The sequence below is a fragment of the Cucumis melo genome, unplaced genomic scaffold, assembly GCF_025177605.1.
Source record: "Cucumis melo cultivar AY unplaced genomic scaffold, USDA_Cmelo_AY_1.0 utg001106l, whole genome shotgun sequence".
NCBI classification, from domain to species: domain Eukaryota; kingdom Viridiplantae; phylum Streptophyta; class Magnoliopsida; order Cucurbitales; family Cucurbitaceae; genus Cucumis; species Cucumis melo.
Genome location: NW_026124407.1, coordinates 7,501 through 17,500, shown reverse-complemented (window position 1 = coordinate 17,500; position 10,000 = coordinate 7,501). Strand labels below are relative to the sequence as shown.

The 10,000-nt window shown below is 34.4% G+C and overlaps 3 non-coding genes across 3 annotated transcripts; 2 read left to right on the top strand and 1 right to left on the bottom strand.

The window, feature by feature from the left end:
- The first annotated feature begins 1,624 nt into the window (after positions 1–1,624).
- On the top strand, positions 1,625–1,711 carry TRNAS-GGA (transfer RNA serine (anticodon GGA)). The gene has a single exon. It is a non-coding gene; the product is annotated as a tRNA-Ser (tRNA).
- Positions 1,712–2,972: 1,261 nt separating this feature from the next.
- On the bottom strand, positions 2,973–3,045 carry TRNAT-UGU (transfer RNA threonine (anticodon UGU)). Its single transcript has one exon. It is a non-coding gene; the product is annotated as a tRNA-Thr (tRNA).
- A 1,603-nt stretch (positions 3,046–4,648) lies between these two features.
- Positions 4,649–4,721, top strand: TRNAF-GAA (transfer RNA phenylalanine (anticodon GAA)). The gene has a single exon. It is a non-coding gene; the product is annotated as a tRNA-Phe (tRNA).
- The last annotated feature ends 5,279 nt before the right edge of the window (positions 4,722–10,000 follow it).

The window sequence follows — 10,000 nt, the reverse complement described above, 5'->3', positions numbered from 1 at the left end:
TCTCCGTTCCTTGTGTGGATAAGACCTATGTTATAGAGTATATAACTTCGATCATAGGGATCGATTTCTAGTCGCATAGCTTCATAATAATTCTGTAGAGCTTCCGCATAATTTCCTTCGGATTGAGCCGACATCCGTTACGGTCGTTCGTTATTCCATTGAAAGAATCTCCGTTCCAGAACCGTACGTGAGATTTTCATCTCATACGGCTCCCCCTTTATCTGATGCGCATAATGAGATGAGAATAATACATGAAATCAAAAAACATTGAAATACTCTCATTATGAACTCATGGGACTAGCGTTTTTACAAAAAATCTCTAGCCAACCTTCCTGTAAAAGATCTTTTCTTAACATCAAGCATGGTTTACTAGATAAAAATAAAAATGGTAACTCTAACAATTTCTTTGTCCTCAACGCCTCTAAATTTCCAGGAATTAGTCACTTCAACAGTCTTCGATGGTTATACAGGTATCCAAAATACAAACGAGATGGATGTTTGTTGTCCCAACCATTTTTCTAAGTTCCGATCCCGATAAGGAAAAGGTATAATTTATAACAAAGTTTTCGTGTTGTTGATTCCTAGGTGTAGTGCTTCTTCCCCTCTGCTACCTATTTTTACTAGTGAATATTTTTACTAGTGGAGTAGGGTTGACTTAATCCATAGGTTACACCTTTCGCTTAATACTAGAATCGACAATTCTAGCATCTAAGGTTACATTAATCGGGGATACACGACAGAAGGAATTTTTTGATTTTCAAATTGCACCTCCAAGAAGCGTAGATTTATTTCAATTATTGTTTTCTTTCTATCCCGAATACTGTGTCTTTCTACTAAGACGGAGAGCGGTAAAGAAAATTGAAAAAAAAAAAAATCAAATCGCACCATCTCTGTAATAGGTGAATGCCTCTTTTTCCCCGGAAGTTGTCGGAATTATTCGTAATAAGATATTGGCTACAATTGAAAAGGTCTTATCGATAAAATTTCCATTTATCCCACCAGATCTAGGCATCGGTAACAACCCCATTCTATAATTTCTTTTAATTACCTCTCGTGAGAAAATGATCCCACAAACAAAGGAATTGCATAGTACGAAATAACATAAAAACGGATTCATTAAAAAATCCCACTCGATATTAAAATTGTTTCTTTTTGATTTCACAGGAATCAATAAAAGAGAAGAAATATTTCAATCCGGTTAAATTTCATCCAAATGTAGTAGGATCAGAATGAAGAGAACTATTCTGATTTCAGCGAAGTTGAAGAAAAAAAGAATTTTATTTATCTGACTGGGGTAATTCTAGAAGTTTTTTGATTGAATTATGATACAAAAAAGAGCAAAAAGAATCGAATAATCATTCTATGATTCATAACTTGTGACTAGATATATGTATGGGATAAACAGTTGTTGGTGAAAAATCGAAAACTGTAAAAGTCGAATTTTTAGAAAAAAGGAATCATAGTTTAAAAAACTAAATAGAATCATGAGCTAAAAGTATCCATTAAACATAGTTAAAAAAAAATTATTTGTATAGTTAGAATTGGTTGGACGTGCCTATCAAAAAAAAAATTGAATATTAATGACTCACTATTAACTCGGTTTCTGGGCCATAATCATTCTGTAGGAGAGATGGCCGAGTGGTTGAAGGCGTAGCATTGGAACTGCTATGTAGGCTTTTGTTTACCGAGGGTTCGAATCCCTCTCTTTCCGTACTAATTCAACAATGTTACTGACCACAATGTATCAAATCAAATAACAATCGATACTATTATTCCAACGGTTAGACCTTTATGGATTCTTTATTTCGAATTTTTGTGGTACGGAAACGAAAAGACTGGAAAGAATGCACAAGAGATGAAAATCCCCCTACCGATCAATGATAGATGAATGATAGAAAAATTTCCGGATCAAAACCTTACTTTCCTTCGGTCTCTTTACTTAGACTTCGGCGAAGGGGAGGACGAAATTGTCCGAACCCTTGTTTTTTAGTTAGGTTTAAGTCTGACGAGAATAATATTCTACAACGAGCAATTCATTTATTTTTAAACTGACCCATTTACTATCTATTATTTGATTGACTAATCCTTTATATTGCAATGGCTGAAGAGTCAAATGTTTTGGCAATTCCTGAGGGGGGGATGAATCAAGATAATTTTGAATCAGTGTTCTCGATTTTTTTTCATCTTTTGCTGTAATAATATCTCGGGGTTTGCACCGATAACTTGGTATATCCACTATAGAACCATTAACTAAAATATGTCTATGATTAACTAATTGTCGGGCTTGAGGAATAGTCGAAGCCATACCCAATCGAAAAAGGATGTTATCCAAACGCATTTCAAGTAATTGTAGTAAAACTTGACCCGTTGATCCTTTGGCTTTTCCGGCGATACGAACGTATTTAAGTAATTGTCGTTCTGTAAGACCATAATGAAAACGCAATTTTTGTTTTTCTTCTAAACGAATACGATATTGAGATTTTTTTACCGGAACGCGATTGGTTTTTAAGATCGTTTCCGGTTTTGGGCCTTTTACTAGTTAGTCCCGGTAAAGCCCCCAGACGGCGTATTTTTTTGAAACGAGGCCCTCTGTAACGCGACATAAAGACTCCTTATTTTATTTTATTTAAATTTCATAAACATTTTATTTTATTTAAATTTCATAAACTTAAATGAAAACTAAATGATAAATATTATAAATGAAGTGAAATCCAGTAAAGTATTGTACTACAAAACAAAGAATAATTAGATAACTTGGATCAATATCCGGATCCTATTGTATATGTAAATGATATAAAAAAGTAAGAGTTCCTTTCTTGATTTGTTCTACAGAAATAGAACCCCTCCTTTAGTCATAAAGGTAAGTAAGTTCCTACGACATCATAGATCGGTGACCTTTGAAAAAGGGTAAGAAGTCGTTTCTTTATTTATTTGATTTATCAATTATGTCAAAAATAAAATCAATAGAGAAAAGCCGGCTATCGGAATCGAACCGATGACCATCGCATTACAAATGCGATGCTCTAACCTCTGAGCTAAGCGGGCTCACATAACAGAAATGTTACATGCATAGTAATTTACTAAATTACTGGGATCTTAGCTATTCCTAATTAATATGAATATAGAATCTAATTTCATTTCAAATAAATATTCAATATTGGAATTGTTCTATTATAGAACATAATAATTAATATAACGATTAATAGAATATAGCGATAGAAAATTTTGATCTATTTATCAAATGGATGTGTATCAATAATTAATGTGTTAATCTTAATTGCATTTAATGCAATTGAGATGATAATGAAGCGTTTCTATGTTTTCATTCTGAAAGGTGGAAGATAAGACGAACAAGGGAATCGACCGTTTAAGTATTAAATTTTTTACTAAAAAAATAATAGAAAGAGGGGCAAATATATATGTTCATATATCTATCTATATTGATATATATTGAATTGCAGATACAGAAATGATAGAATCATTTTGGATCGGAACAAATATGGGTCTCCGATAGAGAAGAGAGAGATGAAAGAAGATAGACAAGAAATCCAATAGGAGGAAACACTTTTCAATAGAGGAATCGGTATTCTAATGACTTGAGTGGTTCCAGTATAATACAAATGAAAGAAAACGGGGAAGGACATCATAATGCGATACTAATCTTAAAAGAGGGGGATATGGCGAAATCGGTAGACGCTACGGACTTAATTAGATTGAGCCTTGGTATGGAAACCTACTAAGTGATAACTTTCAAATTCAGAGAAACCCTGGAATTAAAAATGGGCAATCCTGAGCCAAATCCTTTTTTCCGAAAAAAAAGGGTAGGTGCAGAGACTCAATGGAAGCTGTTCTAACAAATGGAGTTGACGACGTTGCGTTAGTAAAGGAATGAATCCTTCCATCGAAACTCCAGAAACGATGAAAGATAAACGTATTACGTACTGAAATACTATATTGATTAATGACAACTCGAATCTCTATTTTTTATATTTCTATAATTTTTTATATTTATATTTATATATATATATAAAATTATATATAAAAATGAACGAATTGTTATGAATCGATTCCAAGATCTACAAGTTGAAAAAATAATCGAATATTCATTGATCAAATCATTTACTCCATCATAGTCTGATAGATCTTTTGAAGAATTGATTAATCAGATCGAATAGAATAAAGATAGAGTCCCATTCTACATGTCAATAACGACAAAAATGAAATTTATAGTAAGAGGAAAATCCGTCGACTTTTAAAATCGTGAGGGTTCAAGTCCCTCTATCCCCAAAACCCTAAAAAGGCCCGTTGGCCTCTTTAATTATTTATCCGTTCATTAGCAATTCAGACTTTGTTATGTTTCTCATTCATTCGACTCTTTCACAAGCGTATTTGAGCGGAAATTTGATTTCTTATCACAAGGCTTGTGGTATATATTCTATATGATAGACGTACAAACGAACATCCTTGCGCAAGTAATCTGTGAAATTTGAATGATTAACTGTCTACTGTACTGAAACTTCGAAAGGCTTATCCAAGCCCTGAAATTTCGTATATCTTCAAAAAGAAGACTTTGGAATACCTTTTTTCTTATTTACAATTGACATAGACCAAAGTCATCTATTAAAATAAGGATAATGTGTCGGAAATGGCCGGGATAGCTCAGTTGGTAGAGCAGAGGACTGAAAATCCTCGTGTCACCAGTTCAAATCTGGTTCTTGGCACATCATGAATTTGTATGAGTATCTATTCTACGGATTCATTAATAATATAGATCATGAAAAATACTGATACATGATGATGTCTGGAAATCTACCCTTTAACTAAACTATATATATTTTTTACTCTATTTATAGATGTCGAAAATAGACAAGTAAAGATAAAGAGGATATTTATAGAAATATGTAAAGGATGTATATAGATATGTAAAAGAAAAGAATTTTCTTTTGTTTCCTCTTCTTTTTTATTTGTTCATACTCTGTCTCCTGGCGTTCAATTCCTATTTTATACATATTTGAAAGTTTCAATTAGTTCCTTATAAGACCCAAAAGTCTAGTCTAGGGGAGTTGAAAGGCGGGAATGGCCAAGATTCATCTCAGATACAGTACAAATAGAATCCGATTCTCTTTTCATATTATATTTCTTCATTTCACCCTATGTGACTTTTTAAAGCACATCTATAAGTCATATGCGTGATACATAGTTCATAATGCAGAACTCATTTAGTTCATCCTATTAGCTTGTGGCTCATCCAAAATAAGTATCTTACAAATTGGATAATCTCACCAAATCTCTAATTGTATTTTTTTTAATCAATAATAATAAGATGAATGAGACTTCAATTACTATGCTATATCTATAAGAGAACGTAAAAATGTATTTGAATATCTTGAGTTGTCGAAGTGAAGATTAGTTTCGTATTATTTAATGAGCATCTTGTATTTCATAAAAATTGGGGGCAATATAATCCTTACGTAAGGGCCATCCTACCCAACTTTCAGGCATTAAGATACGCTTTAGACGTGGATGATTATCATAAGAAATTCCCAACATATCATAAGATTCCCTTTCTGGAAAATCCGCACTTTTCCAAACCCAGAAAACAGACGGAATTTTAGGATTTATCCTTGCGGCAAATACTTTTATGCATACCTCTTCCGGTTGATCTATACCATACTCGATTCTCGTAAGATGATACACACTAGCTAACAGTCCGCCTGGTGCTACATCATAAGCACATTGGGAACGTAGATAATTGTAACCATATACATATAAAATGACTGCAATGGAATGCCATTCCTCGGGCTTTATTTGTAAAGTCTCTATTCCTTGGTAATCGAAACCCAAAGATCTATGAACCAGTCCATGTTTGACTAGCCAAGAAGACAAATTACCCTGCATCTTCTCCCCCCCCCCATTTTTTTATTTTTATTTGTATAAGTATTTCCCATTTACAATGAAAAATTGATGAAGATTCACTCGTTCTTTGCTTTGTTATTCTGTACAAAAAAAGTATACGGCCTAATTTACTAATTCGTAGGAAGAGACTGCACTTTTGTATTTGAAAAAAGTTTCAGGAGGGATGATCTCTGAAGTAGATGATGGTTGATAGAGTAATCCTTGATCGTAATTTCCAGTATTAGTACTTGGGCCAACATGAAATTTGTGATTGGTAGTAAAACACCGATTTTCCTCTTGAGACTTAATTCGATCTTCATAGATTTCTCGAGATATTTTCTTACGAAGTTTTGTTATAGCATCTATAACAGCCTCGGGTTTAGGCGGACAACCCGGCAAATACACATCGACAGGAATTAACTTATCGACTCCCCGAACAGTACTATAAGAATCGGTACTGAACATCCCTCCTGTAATTGTACATGCTCCCATAGCAATAACATATTTTGGTTCAGGCATTTGCTCATATAATCTTACTAAAGAAGGAGCCATTTTCATTGTTACCGTACCCGCTGTTAAAATTAAGTCTGCCTGTCTAGGACTAGATCTTGGTACCAGTCCATAACGATCAAAGTCGAATCGTGAACCTATTAATGAAGCGAATTCAATGAAGCAACAACTGGTACCATAGAGAAGCGGCCATAAACTGGAGAGTCTTGACCAATTTGAAAGATCATTTGATGTAGTTGAAATAACTGAAGTTTGGGTTGTTCGATCAAGTAAGGGAAACTCGATGGAATTCATAACTGTCTCAATGTTTTTTTTAATTGTCTGAATATTCAAAAACTAAGACCATTCCAATGCTCCTTTTCGCCATGCATAAACTAAACCGACAATTAGGATAAGCACGAAAATTAAAGCTTCTATAAAGACGGATACCCCTAATACATCAAAACTCATTGCCCACGGATAAAGAAAAACTGTTTCAACATCAAAAACAACAAAAACTAGAGCAAACATATAATAACGGATTCTAAATTGTACCCAAGCATCGCCCATTGGTTCTATTCCCGATTCATAACTCGAAAGTTTCTCTGGCTCTTTGCTAAGAGGGGCTAAAACTCCAGAAATTAGAAATGCCAAAATAGGAATAAGACTTGATATTATTAGAAATACCCAGAAAATATCATATTCGTAAAGCAGAAACATAAACGTACTCCTATCAATGTGGAAAATATACCGGATTAGTCGATCGGTACATGTCTCGTTTGAAGATTCATCCACTATAATCCTATTTATATAATATCTATTATATCCATAATAAATATATATTAAATATTATATATTTATATAGAGAGGATACATATAGTCGGAATTTCCATTTAGGAACTTTTAGTGATTGAAGAAGGAAAGAGAAGACGACTACTTTAGTTTTGTGCTTTACTAGATAAGGTATACCAACAGAAAAGCCTATTTGAGAATGTTTACAATGAAAGTTACCAAAGATCTTCGTTTCTCAAACTCTAGCTTGTCCACAAATAAAATACAGTAAGTCGTTCCTAGATCCATGTGATTTACTAGTGCATTCGATTTGCATTGGGTTATGGTGGAGTTTTTAACCGGTTTCATGTCATGATTTTGACTCCAAAAATTTACTAGAATTGGGTAGGTATCCCAAAGAAAAGAAGTATTACTAATTTCTTGATTTTGTATGGGAAAATAGGAAAATTTTCATATGTAATTCATCTACAAAGATAAGACATTAATGATGAACCAAATCAAGTGGCCAATTACAAACAATACAAACAATAATGAGGAAAGGAAAACGATTCTATTTTTGAATTATTAATAATATAGGGCTATACGGACTCGAACCGTAGACCTTCTCGGTAAAACAGATCAAACTTATTATTATCAAAATGATTTGAACTGTTTCAAAGACCCAACATGCATTTTTTTGCATTGGGCTCTTTCATTAACTGTTATAAATAAGTTAGTCTACCATATTTTTTCTTGACAGAAAGAAAGGGAGATGGTTCCATGTGCTCTGATTCATTATTTTGATTCGAATCTCGGAGCACTACCAAAGTTTTTCAAAGAAGGGGTTATCCTGACGTAGGTATGCTTCTGACCTAGATCAACTTAAGTTAAATGGAATCTCTATCGTCCTGCTTCTGCTTAAAGAATAAAATATGAAACTTCATACACCTTAAAGTTGTTCATAAGATAGGACGAAAGATCATTTTTTTTGAGGTCCTGATACTCATTATGCCTAGCATTGAATAGACTGGGTATTCACCTTATCAATATCTCAAATCAATGATGGATTTTTTTAGTGCCTAAATGGGGCACTCGATTCGGACCGAACTTTTTGTCAGGCTACTGTTCTCTTGTTTTGTTCCCTAAAAGTAATAGAGTAAGACATCGATTTCTCAATAAGATCAACTTTTTTGATTACATGATGTACTCTCTCTGAAAAACATTGGCGCGCGTGTAAACGAGGTGCTCTACCAACTGAGCTATAGCCCTTGTGATACATATCTTATCATGTAGATAATTTCTTGTCAAGATGAATATTCTATAATCTATTTTGTTGATTTGTTTGATTGGTATTGCTTATCAATAATATTCGATTTATAATCTATCGATGTGATAGGGCTCATTTTTTTTTCTTTGTGATGATAAATGACCTACTTAACTCAGTGGTTAGAGTATCGCTTTCATACGGCGGGAGTCATTGGTTCAAATCCAATAGTAGGTAGAACTTATTAGATACCACAGAAGCAATGGTATCTAATAAGTTTTTCTACTCAACTTTGTTCTAGTGATTTTCTATCTTTTCCATCCGACTCTATATTTATTTCATTTTTTAATTGTAATTCTTTTTTCCATGAAAATTTCATTTCACTTTATTATTTAGACGCATTAACTAGGTACGCCATTGATAGCCTCTACTCGTGTCCTAGCTCGTCTGAGAGCTAAATTTGCCTCGATTGTTTGTCTCTTGCCCTGAGCTTTCCTCAAGTTGGCTTCCGCTATTTCGAGAGTTTGCTGAGCTTCTTGTGGATCAATGTCACTAGCCTTCTCCGCATCATTTACTAAAATAGTGACCTCATTATTGCCTATTCTAGCAAAACCACCCATCAGAGCCATCGTTAACCATCCATCATTAGGAGTAAGGCGTATTTTCAAAATACCTATATCTACAGCTGTGGCAATAGGTGCGTGATCTGGTAATACACCAATTTGGCCACTATTCGTAACTAAAATGATTTCTTTCACTTCTGAATCCCAAATAATTCGATTCGGAGTCAGGACACTAAGATTTAAGGTCATTTCTTCAATTTGCTCTCCATTTCTAAGTTCGTAGCCTTCGCAGTAGCTTCATCGATGTTACCTACCAAATAAAAGGCTTGTTCGGGAAGACCATCTAATTCTCCGGAAAGGATTAATTTAAACCCTCTAATTGTTTCTGCTAGGCCAACGTATTTACCCGGGGAACCGGTAAATACTTCTGCTACGAAAAAAGGTTGTGATAAGAAACGCTCAATTTTTCGTGCTCGTGCTACGGTTAAGCGATCCTCTTCGGATAATTCGTCCAACCCAAGGATAGCTATAATGTCCTGCAGTTCTTTGTAACGTTGTAAGGTTTGTTTAACTCTTTGCGCAGTTTCATAATGTTCTTCACCAACGATTCTCGGTTGTAGCATAGTTGAGGTTGAATCTAAAGGATCTACTGCTGGATAGATACCTTTGGCAGCTAATCCTCTTGATAGTACGGTAGTAGCATCCAAATGTGCAAATGTGGTGGCAGGAGCAGGATCGGTCAAATCGTCCGCAGGTACATAAACAGCTTGAATAGAAGTTATGGACCCTTCCTTGGTAGAAGTAATTCTTTCTTGTAAGGAACCCATTTCGGTACTAAGAGTGGGTTGATAACCCACAGCCGAAGGCATTCTACCCAGTAACGCGGATACTTCGGATCCCGCTTGAACGAAACGAAAGATATTGTCGATAAATAGAAGCACGTCTTGTTCATTAACATCTCGGAAATATTCCGCCATAGTTAGGGCAGTTAAACCAACTCTCATACGAGCTCCCGGCG